The following is a 16692-nucleotide window of genomic DNA, read 5'->3' as shown; positions in this document are numbered from 1 at the left end:
TTCAATTAACAGGTGTGCCTAGTTAAAGTTAATTTGTGTTTTTTTCCCCTTAATGCATTTGAGCCAGTCAGTTAGCTCTTTTTGGTAAAAGAATATGTCCACATTATGGCAAAAACAACTCAAATTAGCAAAGAGAAATGACAGTCCATCATTACTTTAAGACCTGAAGGTCAGTCAATACGGAACATTTCAAGAACATGAGCAATGGACATCAGACCGGTGGAAATCTGTTCTTTTTGGTTCCAACCGTCGTGTCTTTGTTAGACACAGAATAGGTGAACAGATGATCTCCGTATGTGTGGTTCCCACCGCGAAGCATGGAGGAGGAGGCATGATGGTGTGGGGGTGCTTTGAAGGTGACACTGTCTATGATTTATTTAGAAGTCAAGGCACACTTAACCAGCATGGCTACCACTGCATTCTGCAGCGATACACCATCCCATCTGGTCTGTGCTTAGTGGGACTATCAACAGGACCATGACCCAAAACACACTTCCAGTTTGGGTAAGGGCTATTTGACCAAGAAGGAGAGGGATGGAGTGCTGCATCAGATGACCTGCCTCCACAGTCACCCGAACCTCAACCCAATTGAGATGGTTTGGAATGAGTTGAACCTTAGAGTGAAGGAAAATCAGCCAACAAGTGCTTAGTACATGTGGGAACTCCTTCAATACCTATCGAAAAGCATCTCAGGTGAAGCTGGTTAAGAGAATGCCAAGAGTGTGCAAAGCTGTCATCAAGGCAAGGGTGGCTACTTTGAAGAATCTCAAATATAACAACTATTTTGATTTGTTTTTTTTACTACAGTACATGATCCCATATGTGTTATTTCGTCAGTATTATTTTAGGATGTAGGAAATAAATGATGTAGGAAATAAAGAAAAATAAAGAAAAACACTTGAATGAGTAGGTGTGTCCAAACTTTTGACTGGTACTGTACATAAAACCTTATAGTCCCAGGGTCTCGTTTTGTCTCAGAGAACGGTGAGAGCTGCTCCACTGATGGTGTGGACTGATACCTGTGGTGATGATGAGAATGGGAGTAGGACTTCACCAAATATACTTACAGTGTGCATTTCACCATTAGGTAACGTTTTCTCAATGTTTTTTGTACTTAAAAAAAATCATGTTTATTTTATTTTATTTCACCTTTATTCAACCAGGTAAGCTAGTTGAGAACAAGCTCTCATTTACAACTGCGACCTGGCCAAGATAAAGTAAAGCAGTGCGACAGGAACAACAGTGCAGTGCGACATGGAATAAACAACCATACAGTCAATAACACAATAGAGAAAAAAAGAAAGCCTATATACAGTGTGTGCAAATGGCGTGAGGAGGTAAGGCAATAAATAGGCCATAGTAGCAAAGTAATTACAATTTAGCAGATTAACACTGGAGCGATAGATGAGAAGATGATGATGAGCAGATGATGGCGTGTAAGTAGTGATACTGGTGTGCAAAAGAGCAGCAAAGTAAATAAAAACAATATGGGGATGAGGTAGGTAGATTGGGTGGGCTATTTACAGATGGACTATGTACAGCTGCAGGGATGAGTTAGCTGCTCAGATAGCTGGTGTTTAAAGTTAGTGAGGGAAATGTAAGTCTCCAGCTTCAGTGATTTTTGCAATTCGTTCCAGTCACTGGCAGCAGAGAACTGGAAGGAAAGGTGGCCAAAGGAAATGTTGGCTTTGGGGATGACCAGTTAGTTATACCCTCTAGAGCACGTGCTACAGGTGGGTGTTGTTATCGTGACCAGTGAGCTGAGATGAGGCGGAGCTTTACCTAGCATAGACTTATAGGTGACCTGGAGCCAGTGGGTCTGGCAACAAATATGTAGCGAGGGCCAGAGCATTCAGGTCGCAGTGGTGGGTGGTATAAAGGGCTTTGGTAACAAAATTGATGGCACTGTGATAGAATCCATCCAATTTGCTGAGTAGTGTATTGGAAGCTATTTTGTAGATGACATCGCCAAAGTCGAGGATCGGTAGGATAGTCAGTTTTCTTAGTGTAACTATGGCGGCGTGAGTGAAGGAGGCTTTGTTGCGAAATAGAAAGCCGATTCTAGATTTGATTTTGGATTGGAGATGTTTGATATAAGTCTGGAAGGAGAGTTTACAGTCTAGCCAGACACCTAGGTATTTGTAGTTGTCCACGTATTCTAGGTCAGAACCGTCCAGAGTAGTGATGCTAGTCGGGCGGGCGGGTGCGGGCAGCGAACGGTTGAAAAGCATGCATTTGGTTATACTAGTGTTAAAGAGCAGTTGGAGGCCACGGAAGGAGTGTTTTGTGGCATTGAAGCTCGTTTGGAGGTTAGTTAACACAATGTCCAAAGAAGGGCCAGATGTATACAGAATGGTGTCATCGGTGTAGAGGTGGATCAGGGAATCACCCGCAGCAAGAGCGACATCATATATACAGAGAAAAGAGTCGGTCCAAGAATTGAACCCTGTGGTACTCCTATAGAGACTGCCAGAGATCCGGGACAACAGGCCCTCCGATTTGACACACTGAACTCTGATTGCGAAGTAGTTGGTGAACAAGGCGAGGCAGTCATTTGAGAAACCAAGGCTATTAAGTCTGCCGATAAGAATACGGTGATTGACAGAGTCGAAAGCCTTGGCCAGGTCGATGAAGAAGGCTGCACAGTACTGTCTTTTATCGATAGCGGTTATGATATCGTTTAGTACCTTGAGCGTGGCTGAGGTGCACCCATGACCAGCTCGGAAACCGGATTGCACAGCGGAGAAGGTACAGTGTGATTCAAAATGGTCAGTGATCTGTTTATTAACTTGCCTTTCAAAGACTTTAGAAAGGCAGGGCAGGATGGATATAGGTCTGTAACAGTTTGTGTCTAAGACCGTGCTCTGTGTTTCTTCAAGCCAGTAGGAGACGGCTGCATTCCATAGAAACACTTGTGTTTGATCAATGAATCAACCAGACCGTGTTGATCTCACCCCAATCACTTTGAAAAAGGGTCTGTCTGAGAGAGAGAGAGAGAGAGAGAGAGAGAGAGAGAGAGAGAGAGAGAGAGAGAGAGAACCATGAGGAATTAATTCCGAAGGCATCAAATCATTAGGCAGTTGGATGTTATTCATGAATTAATAAACGCAACAAGATCTCGGCGTTTGGTTTTCCATTAAGCAACTAGGTCAATAAGACATCCCAAATAATTAGGGCCATTTATTAATAACCTAGTGAACAGTTCAAGTCGTTGAATCATGAACTTTTTCAATATGAAGAGATGGTAGACAGGAAAGGAGAGGAATCATTTATTTCTTTGGCAGCAGTGGGGTATCACAAATGAGCAGCTGAGACCAAAGTGTAATGACCTGACTGCACCTGAGATGAGACAGCATCGTTTAACCCTGAGCTCGAACATAAAGAGGAAGCTCAGTGTATGCAGAGGTGTGTGTGTGTCTGTGTGTGCGTGTGTGTGTGCATGCGTCTGCGTGTGTTCAGTGTTTATGGGCGAGGGTATGTTCAATAACACACCAGAAAATAAAGCCCAATAAAACTGCATCACAAGTGCACATTTACCTGCACACCCGTGCTTGATAAATGCCACGGCAACCAGGGGAAAATTGCCTGCAAAGGACAGGGTGACTAATTCTCTCGCAAAATTTTATTAGGGCTTGGTGTGTGTGTGTGTGTGTGTGTGTGTGTGTGCGTGTGTGCGCGTGTGTGCGCGTGTGTGCGCGTGTGTGCGCGCGCGTGTGTGTGTGTGTGTGTGTGTGTGTGTGTGTGTGTGTGTGTGTGTGTGTGTGTGTGTGTGTGTGTGTGTGTGTGTGTGTGTGTGTGCATGTGAAGGGCTTACAGGTTGTTTGAATGAAAATGAGATCTGTTCAATAATACATTAGGGTGTCTGCAGAACACTATTATGAAATAATATGTTTTATAAATGTGCTGGTAAATGGTGTATATTTCTGTCCTGGCATATATTTTACCCATATGATAGATGGTGGACAAGACTTGAAATTACATATGGGCTGTCATGCATGGCTGTTTAATATATTCCTTCAATATTGAAAACATTGGCAACGGAAAGGAAAACATATTAAAAACATTTTCTTTGAATTATATTATATTGTATTAATATATTTTATTTATTATATAAAATGGTATTCCTTGTTTATCAGATGGACAGTATAGTGTGAATGATAATCGTTAGCTACTCTTAAGGTGGTTACGTACAAACACTCATTCACTTCTTACAGAAATCACAGTGCATGAAGTGTGTAATGTACCTTCCAGTACAGTATGGTGCACTTTATTTGAGGCTTCAATACATATCTTTATATTCATTTCACTGAATGTGATCGCTTACAATAGCATAGATGTTTTCAATCCTCACCGAGAGTTTGTTGAAGGACAAACCACTCGTCTAGAGTCTATCTTAGAAGTTGATGTAGAGTGCAATCATGTGGAAAAACTAGTGGCTACAGCAGAGAGACTGACCCAGCATTCACGCGTTCCTGCAGCGATCACATATTCCTCCTGCATTCACATATTCCTCCAGCATTCACATTTCCTCCAGCATTCACATTTCCACCAGCATTCACACTTCCTCCAGCATTCACACTTCCTCCAGCATTCACATTTCCACCAGCATTCACATTTCCTCCAGCATTCACATTTCCACCAGCATTCACTTTTCCTCCAGCATTCACATGTTCCTTCTGCATTGACATTTCCTCCAGCATTCACATTTCCTCCAGTATTCACATGATCCTCCAGCATTCACATGTTCATTCACACATACTGGGCTATGAACTTATCATTTACTTTAGCTTGACCTATACATTGAACAATACCATGCCCTTCAAGTATATTTTGCTCTGTCGCTTTTTTTCTCTGGCTCTCTCGATACCTACCCATGATTCTCTCTTTCTCCATTTCTCTCTCCCTCTTTCTTTCTCTCTCCCTCTTTCTCTCTCGTTGACCATTGTTACATAACATCCCTCAGAATAGTAGAACAAGAGCTGTCTTTGTGGAGAATTGTCAACTGGTCATATGTCTCAGAGCGTTATACCGCTTTCTGTTGGTCTTGAATCACTGCTCTCTGTTTGTGGATGTTTAATGCACATAAAATGCCATGTGACGTGTCAGGGGTAACCTTTGGGTAAATGTGTGCATTTGTTTTCTAACCAAGCCCTGTGCAAACTTGGTTTATATAGGTTTCCTCAGGGTGCTTAATTTATCTTTCCTGACAGTGGAGATGTCAGCAAGCTAGGCCCTTTTTTAAAATTATGACTTTTATTTTGTTTCACTTCATGTGTTTTCTGGCCAAAGAACGGGCAATGTAATCTTGTAGTAGAAAAAATTGTCTTAAAAAAAATTCTGAAATGTATTTTAGTTTGTCACTTCCAACTTTAGTTTAGAAGACTAAACTTTATGGTGAGTTTAGCAGTTACCTCTGAAGGTTCTCCACGAGGGGGATTGTATTGTTTCCGGGCCTCTGCTCCGGGAGGCCTGAGAGAGAAGAGCTGCATATTTACACTCATGATGTCCTCTCAGGGGGTGTTTAAAAAACATCATCTCTCTGTGTGGATCTCACTTTTTCTCTATCACCTCCTTTTTATCTTGGTCTCTCGCTCTCTCTCTCTCTCTCTCTCTCTCTCTGTCCTTCTCTTTCTCATACTTTCTCTCCACCCCCCCCCCACACACACACACCTCCCCAGCGAGCCAGAAGGAGCATCTTGGAGTTCCACAGCAGACTGCTTCCAGGGTTCCTCTGGGGAGGGGAGCCGGGGAGGGGGTTCCACTCTGTGATTAACAAGGCCAACTGGTGCTTCTTTACTAATCAGGACGTGAAGTACTACCGGGCTAGTACTCGGCGAGGGAGGGGGTTAGCCAAGAAGAAGAGCCCAAGAAGAGAGCGAGGGAGGGAGGGAGGTTGTTCACCCATACCCACTGGGATGGAAGAATTTTGAGTATCCTGGAATATTACCTCCGGTTATAACTCCAGTCCTAAAATATTACCCTAACCATTATTAGACTGGGTTATGATGACTTTTTAACTACTATCTGGCTAGCACCAAAACAATGATCTATTATACAATTTCAACCAATGAGTTCTAGCAGTTTATTATTGATTTATAGACCATCTATAAACTAGTGATTAACAGACTATGTTCTACTTATAAATCTGTTATAAATAGTCCCCAAGGCTCGGGCAGCTCCCAAGTAAAATGTGTGTGGTATTTAATATAAAACAAAGCTGTGATCCTGAGCCATAAGGAGTGATGCACGGCTGTGTGGCAACAGCATATCAGCACATAATTTACGCCACTCTTTATTAACACATTTCATTTCATTCAGGCAGCCGTGCCATTAGATGCCTTTGGCTACTCCCCCATCCTTCTCTGTGCGAGAGCCCAGAACTTATTGCGTCCAGTACATTTTTCACTGAGACCTCATTACAGTTTGATCGTCAAGTCAAGGACATGTTGGAGAGCTGCTGGGGAGCCCTCTCCACTGTCCAGGCCTCTGCATTACATCCATGTGAGTGGGAGCAGAGGGGCTGACTGACACATGAGGAAGATGGAACCGTCTCTGTTGTGTTGCTATGTGTGAGTGGAGAAGACCCTCAACATGCACAGGTTCATCTAAATCCCTCTTTTTTTCAATCCTTTCTGTTTCTTTCAGTCTATCCGTCTCGCTCGCTCTCTCTCTCTGATTCACTCTGTCACACACACACATACACACACACACAGAGACTCACTGCCACGAACACGCCGATAAATCTTTAAAGAGTCCCTAGCTACTTTTGAATTCAAACATCTCCCTTCGCCTGGCGAGGGGAGTGAGACTGTAAATTCATCCTGACTGCTCATAACCGAGGAACACTGTCAGATTTGATGAGTAATTGAAACGCTCGTAACTCAGTCGTAGCTCAAGCTGTTTTAATGGGGGGTAGTGTGTTTATGTATGTGTGTGTGAGCGTGTACCATCCTCCATGCATTTGCGGGTTTTCCTCTCCCTCGCTCAGCTATCGATAGTAGATCTATGTGGAAGAACATTAACCATGATTTCCTGAAAGGTTCAGTGTTCCGCTATGGAACACAATGCTCAACGGCAAATGTGTTAACATCAACTGAATATGGAATATGTCTGGAAGGTAGTTCCGAGGACAGTGCTTCTTTGAAGTGAAGGAGGTACAGATGGTCTACTGATGAGACACACAGACACCCGTGAGGCCCGTGACTACGATCTCACCTGGGCACATACCATATGGTGTCATCATTCTCTTACACACACACACACACACACACACACACACACACACACACACACACACACACACACACACACACACACACACACACACAGCTGAAAGAGAGTAAGGTAGAGGGAAGCAGAGCCTCATTGTTAATTACATTTGAAGTGGGAAGTTTACATACACCTTTTAGCCAAATACATTTCAACTCAGTTTTTCACAATTCCTGACATTTAATAGGTCAGTTAGGATCACCACTTTCTTTTAAGAATGTGAAATGTCAAAATAATAGAAGAGATAATTATTTATTTCAGGTTTTAGGTTTTCTTTCATTACATTCCCAGTGGGTCAGATGTTTACATGCGCTCAATTAGCATTTGGTAGCATTGCCTTGAATTTTTAAACTTGGGTCAAACGTGTCAGATAGCCTTCCAAAAGCTTCCCACAATAAGTTTTTGGCCCATTCCTCCTGACGGAGCTGGTGTAACTGAGACAGGTTTATAGGCCTCCTTGCTCGCACACGCTTTTTCAGTTCTGCCCACACATTTTTTCTATAGGATTGAGGTCAGGGCTTTGTGACGGCCACTCCAATACCTTGACTTTGTTGTCCTTAAGCCATTTTGCCACAACTTTGGAAGTATGCTTAGGGTCATTGTCCATTTGGAAGACCCATTTGAGACCAAGCTTTGACTTCCTGACTGATGTCTTGAGATGTTGCTTCAGTATATCCACATAATTGTCCTTCTCATGAAGCCATATATTTTGCGAAGTGCACCAGACCCTCCTGCAGCAAAGCACCCCCACAACATGATGCTGCCACCCCTGTGCTTCACAGTTGGAATGTGTTCTTCGGCTTGCAAGCCTCCCATTTTTCCTCCAAACATAACGATGGTCATTATGACCAAACAGTTCTGTTTTTGTTTCATCAGACCAGAGGACATTTCTCCAAAATGTACGATCTTTGTCCCCTTGTGCAGTTGCAAACTGTAGTCTGGCATTTTTATGGCGGTTTTGGAGCAGTGTCTTCTTCCTTGCTGAGCGGCCATTAAGGTTATGTCGATATAGGACTCACTTTTACTGTGGATATAGATACTTTTGTACCTGTCTCCTCCAGCATCTTCACAAGCTCCTTTGCTGAATGTTCTGGGATTGATTTGCACTTTTCGCACCAAAGTAAATTAATCTCTAGGACACAGAATGCGTCTCCTTCCTGAGCGGTATGATGGCTGCGTGGTCCCATGGTGTTTATACTTGCATGCTATTGTTTGTACAGATGAACATGGTACAAGGCATTTGGAAATTGCTCCCAAGGATGAACCAGACTTGTGGAGGTCTACACTTTGTTTTCTGAGGTTTTCTGAGGACTTGGCTGATTTATTTTGTCAAGCAAAGAGGCACTGAGTTTGAAGGTATGCCTTGAAGTACACCCACAGGTACCCCCTAAATGGACTCAAATGATCTCCATTAGCCTATCAGAAGCTTCTAAAGCCATGACATCGTTTTCTGGAATTGTCCAAGGTGTTTAAAGGCACAGTCAACTCAGTGTATGTGAACTTCTGACCCACTGGAATTGTGACACAGTGAATTATAAGTGAAATAATCTGTCTGTAAACAATTGTTGGAAAAATGACTTGTGTCATGCACAAAGTAGATGTCCTAACCGACTTGCCAAAACTACAGTTTGTTAACAAGAAATTTGTGAGGTGGTTGAGAAACGAGTTTATTGACTCCAACCTAAATGTATGTAAACTTCCGACTTCAACTGTATATACCTGTTTATCGTTGAATAGGTTAGATGTGTCAATGGGTGAAGGTTAATGGCCTGTTTATAGAATGATGGAAAAGTGTTCCTGATTTTGTTCATTCCCAATGTTGCATTATTCATGTGTTTGAGCTCCTCATGTTGTCAAAGTCTCTCCCAGTGCTGGGTAGGATATAACAGTGGAGATTCAAGCTACTTGAGTTGTCAAAAGCAGCTCAGATCATTGCTTTGTACTGGCCCTGCTATCTCAAACCATGTTATAAGGAACTCCAGTCCAGAGAGCTTGCAGATGGGGAATAAAGCAAGTTGATGATAGGTAGAAGAGATGTATCATATTTACATTAGCCTCTTACCTCAACACATCATGTATTCCTACTCCCTTCACACTCCACACACACACACACACACAGACACACACACACACACACACACACACACACACACACACACACACACACACACACACACACACACACACACACACACACACACACACACACACACACACATGCACACATGCACACATGCACACACACAAATACACACACATTCGCACACACACGCCGGCCCTCTCCTTTGAGGCTTGAGGGTAATAACATCTTTAAATGTCACTGAGCTTTTTGCCAGAGCCCATATCAGTCCCTTCACACCCGTGGAGCGATTGTCCCTCCGCCTATCCCAGACTCCTTAGCGGCACAGGGACTGACCACCTGGCACAGGTTTCTGTGGCGCCAGGCTCGGTGGCGTCCCCTCAGAGGAATACATTGACCTTATGTTGGAGTGTCTCTACAACACCATGGCTGTCAGCCTGGGAGTAGGGACCATATACAGCATGACCAATGGAGGGCTAACTGCTTTCATAGGATTTACTGTTATGTATATTAGACTATTGGTTTAAACTCAGTACAGGTGATAAGAAATACAAACTGGAGAACTCGACTCAACTCCCACACCTGTTTCTTTATTCATTTCTTTCTTTTGACTTTTCACACCATGTCTTTTAAACCTTATTATTTGGTATTACATCTTTGTGTGTTATTAAAAGTCGAAACATCTGTGAGATCGAAGCCAGGTCCACTTGAACGAGAGGGAGGGAAAAAAACACAAGGAATTGAATAAGGAGATGACAAAGAACAAGACCAAGCAGTTAAAAGCCGCTGCAGTTCCCTCTTTCTCTCCTACCAGTTTTTTATTTTATTTTAGTAATCTAACGTTGAAGTTCATTCCCAGGCACATGGAGACATCACGTAATTTCATTGAAATATTGTACATAGCCCCGAGTTAAAACGTGGCACCCTCTCACTCATAAGCCTATGGATTTAGCATAGAGATATGATGGGTTTCTGAAATGACTGTAAATCGTCAAGCAGGTTTCCGAACATCCCCTTGTCCAACTGCATAGCAGGGGATGTGAACATAATAATGTGCTTGTGAGGAGAGACATTCTGGTTAGAAAGTGAAGGAATCTTCTCAAGGTGTAAATGTTTGCGAGAAAAGTAGCAGTCATGGGCTGTCGATGACACACGGCCTTCACGCACACACACACACACGCACACAGCACCCCCCCTCCCATTTGATTGGATAGGCAGAGTGACTGTGAGTTTTTGAGTTTTGTTGGGCCTGGTTTAGTGCAGCAGGCAGGCTTTCACTTCTTTGTAGCTGTGACACAGACCCCGCTAAGCGTTAATGGCTCATCCAGCAGGGAACCTTTGGATACTTCTAACTACTAACATATCAGGGAGAAAAACGTCCCCACTGTCTTCTACATAATAACAGCATACCATATTGCCCTCGACACATAGGCCCAGAAACGGACTGGCAAAGGGCAGCTCGGGCAAATGCCCGCCGTGGGTCCTCACTATAGGCCTAACATGACCCCTTGGGTCCTCACTATAGGCCTAACATGACCCCGTGGGTCCTCACTATAGGCCTAACATCCCTGTAGGTCCTCACTATAGGCCTAACATGACCCCTTGGGTCCCCACTATAGGCCTAACATCCCTTGGGTCCTCACTATAGGCCTAACATGACCCCATGGGTCCTCACTATAGGTCTAACATGACCCCGTGGGTCCTCACTATAGGCCTAACATCCCTGTAGGTCTTCATTTGTACTTACTGCAGCTTGGATCTATACTGCCTTGAGCGATTCTGAAAACAACATTCTATGTAACGGGCAACATTTGACCAGTTTCAATTGCGCTGAGATTTGGACCAAGGGACTGTTGATGCCAGATTAGTGATTGGCAGGAATGGAGGATATAAAACATGTCATTTGGACTCTTGGACGGAGTAGGGTAGCCGCTATCCAAATGTAAAATCTGTGAAATTAACCTAATGTGTGGACACTGTTTGTGAGCCCCCTAATCAACCTCTATTGACTTACAAGTGGAGAAAGCACAACCACAAGCACAGAGCAAAACAGACCAGATTTGTATCTAGCACCCCCCTCTCCTTGCTTCTTAAATTTAATTTAAGTAATTTGATTACTTTAAAAACACTATTTCTGTAAGGACAGACGCTGCGAGACGAGAAGCAAGTACAGGGTGGGATTACTTTAAAAACACTATTTCTGTTAGGACAGACGCTGCGAGACGAGAAGCAAGTACAGGGTGGGATTACTTTAAAAACACTATTTCTGTTAGGACAGACGCTGCGAGACGAGAAGCAAGTAGAGGGAGGGATTACTTTAAAAACACTATTTCTGTTAGGACAGACGCTGCGAGACGAGAAGCAAGTAGAGGGAGGGATTACTTTAAAAACACTATTTCTGTTAGGACAGACGCTGCGAGACGAGAAGCAAGTAGAGGGAGGGATTACTTTAAAAACACTATTTCTGTTAGGACAGATGCTGCGAGACGAGAAGCAAGTACAGGGAGTGAATATTTATTTAATAAATAACAGACATGAAACAAAACACGGACCGCGTCTGGACAAGGGAAACATGACGACATTAATCCTGACTCGGGGAAGAAATGGAGGAAGTGACAGATATAGGGGAGCTAATTAATAACATGACGAAGTCCAGGTGAGTCCGATGAAGAGCTGATGCGCTTAACGATGGTGACAGGTGTGCGTAATGATAAGCAGCCTGGTGACCTCGAGCGCCAGAGAGTGGGATCGGGAGCAGACGTGAATGTACCCCCCCCCCACCCGGCATCCCACCTGGGCGAGCCTGACGGGTCGGCCGAGGTGTGGGAGCCAGATGAGGCGACCCGAGACGTGGGAAAAAGACAAAACAAGTAAAAGATTTAGAGACATCAGTACAGTATCAAGCCCGTCTGTCAGTCTGGACAAGTCTCCATGTGCTGGCTCCATACATGTTTCTGTGAACACACACATAGTCACTGTTCTATTACCAATGGCATTTAGGATAGGTACTATCGGACACACAAACAGTTACTATGTTGAAGTTTGAACAGGTCAGACTAAACCTACCTAATTCTGGTCTCCCCATCGACAACCGTTGGTGAGCAGGCAAGAGGTGAGGCTGGAGGTAAGGTCTTTGCCAGCGCCCCATTGATGGGCATGGCAGCGTAAACCAGCTCCTGGACCCTCATCAAAGATACTGGTCGGTCACACACAAACACACACACACAGAGCACTGATTAGATTATAAGTAGTGGTTATGATTAGCGTGGTGGAACCAACGTGATCACTGCGTTCACCTTTCTATTTCACTTCAGATATCATGATATTTGATGTGAAATACTATGATAAACGCAGCGATCAGGTTGGTTCCACCAGGCTAGGTTATTAAGGTGAATTGGGACGTAACTCAAAACTGTTTTGACCTTTGACCAGGTCAAATGTCACTGACGTGATTCATGTCTCCTCGCTGTTCCATTTATAGGAACGCTCACAGCGAGGGCATGTCTGCGTGATGCTAAGGGTCCCCTTCCTGGTCTTCTCTATGTTGCATGTTTGGCTGCAAACTGGACATCCCTCAAACAATTGCAGCAGCCAATCCTCTTAAACAATGTACTTCCTCATCTTATGAGGTGGTGTTGACTGGGAGGGCCTGTGACAGGGTGATATAATAGACAGCCAAATGGTAAATTGCATTTTGTTATAAAGAAAGGACAAAGCTTTTTGATAATGCACTTCACAACCAAAATGACTCTGCTTGGCTGGGTAATTAATTTTTTATTTATTAAACTTTTTACATAACACACATTACCGTTGTTGAAGCAGTCTGTGTCATCAGGGCAGTAACTGTAGTAGTAGCTATTTCTAGGTTGTCACTAGTTACGACAGCCCCAAACCCTGCCTATTTCTAAAATGTATCTTCTCAAAATGTGATTTTAAACCTAACCCTAACCTTAACTAAACTGCTAACCTTATGCCTTAAATTAAGACCTAAATGATTCTGTTTTTTCATTCATTTTTATGATATAGTACATTTTGACTTGGTGGCTGTGGTAACTATTTGAAACCAACCCTAATTATATGCTTTAAAAATGTATACTGACTATAGCTCCAGACTGGATTAGATTCAGGCCAGTGACGCCGTTACGATTTGTTGCTCCTAGTTCAAGGATTAGTTAGACTCAGACATGAGTTAACTACCACCATAGCTGCATCCATTATTTTGTTTCGTCCTAGACAATACAGAATACACTTGTGTGAGCTATGAACTAACTTAAAACTAACTAACGTAACTCTGATTTGTAGTCTAATGTTAGTGAGTCTGTAGCTAGCTAGCCTACCTAGCTACATAACCACTTGTATCTGGACAATAAACAATAAACTTGTATGAATATACTATACCATATATACTATACCAAAATTACATTTTGTTTGATTGAATTGAACTATTTTATTTAAACATTAACCCTAGTGAATAACAACAAGAATAACATTTTCCTGAAACATTATAATATGATTTTTTCAGAGTGATTACAATAGCATTAGAATTGTTAATTTTTTTATTACTTCATAGTTTTTGTATGTTTTAGTATTTTCTCGTTAATACCTGTATTCTGTTTGGTATGATGTAACAATATAAATTGTTGATCTGCATTTTGAGTAATAAAAAAATTAAAAAATTAAAAAATAATAAATAATAAAATAGTTTTACTTGTATGAGCTACAACCTAACTAAGTTGTAATGAGGTAGGTAAAGTTATCTAGCAAGCTAGCTATGCTAACGTTAGCTAAAACATTAGCTAGCCTGCATCGCTAGCTAACATTGGCTAGCCTGCCTCGCTTTATACATTTACATTTACATTTAAGTCATTTAGCAGACGCTCTTATCCAGAGCGACTTACAAATGGGTGCTTTCACCTTATGACATCCAGTGGAACAGCCACTTTACAATAGTGCATCTAAGTCTTTTAAAGGGGGGGGGGTGGGGGGGTGAGAAGGATTACTTTATCCTATCCTAGGTATTCCTTAAAGAGTTGGGGTTTCAGGTGTCTCCGGAAGGTGGTGATTGACTCCGCTGTCCTGGCGTCGTGAGGGAGTTTGTTCCACCATTGGGGGGCCAGAGCAGCGAACAGTTTTGACTGGGCTGAGCGGGAACTGTACTTCCTCAGTGGTAGGGAGGCGAGCAGGCCAGAGGTGGATGAACGCAGTGCCCTTGTTTGGGTGTAGGGCCTGATCAGAGCCTGGAGGTACTGAGGTGCCGTTCCCCTCACAGCTCCGTAGGCAAGCACCATGGTCTTGTAGCGGATGCGAGCTTCAACTGGAAGCCAGTGGAGAGAGCGGAGGAGCGGGGTGACGTGAGAGAACTTGGGAAGGTTGAACACCAGACGGGCTGCGGCGTTCTGGATGAGTTGTAGGGGTTTAATGGCACAGGCAGGGAGCCCAGCCAACAGCGAGTTGCAGTAATCCAGACGGGAGATGACAAGTGCCTGGATTAGGACCTGCGCCGCTTCCTGTGTGAGGCAGGGTCGTACTCTGCGGATGTTGTAGAGCATGAACCTACAGGAACGGGCCACCGCCTTGATGTTAGTTGAGAACGACAGGGTGTTGTCCAGGATCACGCCAAGGTTCTTAGCGCTCTGGGAGGAGGACACGATGGAGTTGTCAACCGTGATGGCGAGATCATGGAACGGGCAGTCCTTCCCCGGGAGGAAGAGCAGCTCCGTCTTGCCGAGGTTCTGCTTGAGGTTGTGATCCGTCATCCACACTGATATGTCTGCCAGACATGCAGAGATGCGATTCGTCACCTGGTCATCAGAGGGGGGAAAGGAGAAGATTAATTGTGTGTCGTCTGCATAGCAATGATAGGAGAGACCATGTGAGGTTATGACAGAGCCAAGTGACTTGGTGTATAGCGAGAATAGGAGAGGGCCTAGAACAGAGCCCTGGGGGACACCAGTGGTGAGAGCGCGTGGTGAGGAGACAGATTCTCGCCACGCCACCTGGTAGGAGCGACCTGTCAGGTAGGACGCAATCCAAGCATGGGCCGCGCCGGAGATGCCCAACTCGGAGAGGGTGTAGAGGAGGATCTGATGGTTCACAGTATCGAAGGCAGCCGATAGGTCTAGAAGGATGAGAGCAGAGGAGAGAGAGTTAGCTTTAGCAGTGCGGAGTGCCTCCGTGATACAGAGAAGAGCAGTCTCAGTTGAATGACTAGTCTTGAAACCTGACTGATTTGGATCAAGAAGGTCATTCTGAGAGAGATAGCGGGAGAGCTGGCCAAGGACGGCACGTTCAAGAGTTTTGGAGAGAAAGGAAAGAAGGGATACTGGTCTGTAGTTGTTGACATCGGAGGGATCGAGTGTAGGTTTTTTCAGAAGGGTGCAACTCTCGCTCTCTTGAAGACGGGAGGGACGTAGCCAGCGGTCAGGGATGAGTTGATGAGCGAGGTGAGGTAAGGGAGAAGGTCACCGGAAATGGTCTGGAGAAGAGAGGAGGGGATAGGGTCAAGCGGGCAGGTTGTTGGGCGGCCGGCCGTCACAAGACGCGAGATGTCATCTGGAGAGAGAGGGAGAAAGAGGTCAGAGCACAGGGTAGGGCAGTGTGAGCAGAACCAGCGGTGTCGTTTGACTTAGCAAACGAGGATCGGATGTCGTCGACCTTCTTTTCAAAATGGTTGACGAAGTCATCTGCAGAGAGGGAGGAGGGGGAGGAGGAGGAGGATTCAGGAGGGAGGAGAAGGTGGCAAAGAGCTTCCTAGGGTTAGAGGCAGATGCTTGGAATTTAGAGTGGTAGAAAGTGGCTTTAGCAGCAGAGACAGAGGAGGAAAATGTAGAGAGGAGGGAGTGAAAGGATGCCAGGTCCGCAGGGAGGCGGGAGTTTTCCTCCATTTCCGCTCGGCTGCCCGGAGCCCTGTTCTGTGAGCTCGCAATGAGTCGTCGAGCCACGGAGCGGGAGGGGAGGACCGAGCCGGCCTGGAGGATAGGGGACATAGAGAGTCAAAGGATGCAGAAAGGGAGGAGAGGAGGGTTGAGGAGGCAGAATCAGGAGATAGGTTGGAGAAGGTTTGAGCAGAGGGAAGAGATGATAGGATGGAAGAGGAGAGAGTAGCGGGGAGAGAGAGCGAAGGTTGGGACGGCGCGATACCATCCGAGTAGGGGCAGTGTGGGAAGTGTTGGATGAGAGCGAGAGGGAAAAGTATACAAGGTAGTGGTCGGAGACTTGGAGGGAGTTGCAATGAGGTTAGTGGAAGAACAGCATTTAGTAAAGATGAGGTCGAGCGTATTGCCTGCCTTGTGAGTAGGGGGAAGGTGAGAGGGTGAGGTCAAAAGAGGAGAGGAGTGGAAAGA

The sequence above is a fragment of the Oncorhynchus nerka genome, linkage group LG5 (genome assembly GCF_034236695.1).
Source record: "Oncorhynchus nerka isolate Pitt River linkage group LG5, Oner_Uvic_2.0, whole genome shotgun sequence".
Lineage (NCBI taxonomy): Eukaryota > Metazoa > Chordata > Actinopteri > Salmoniformes > Salmonidae > Oncorhynchus > Oncorhynchus nerka.
This window is presented reverse-complemented; position numbering follows the sequence as displayed.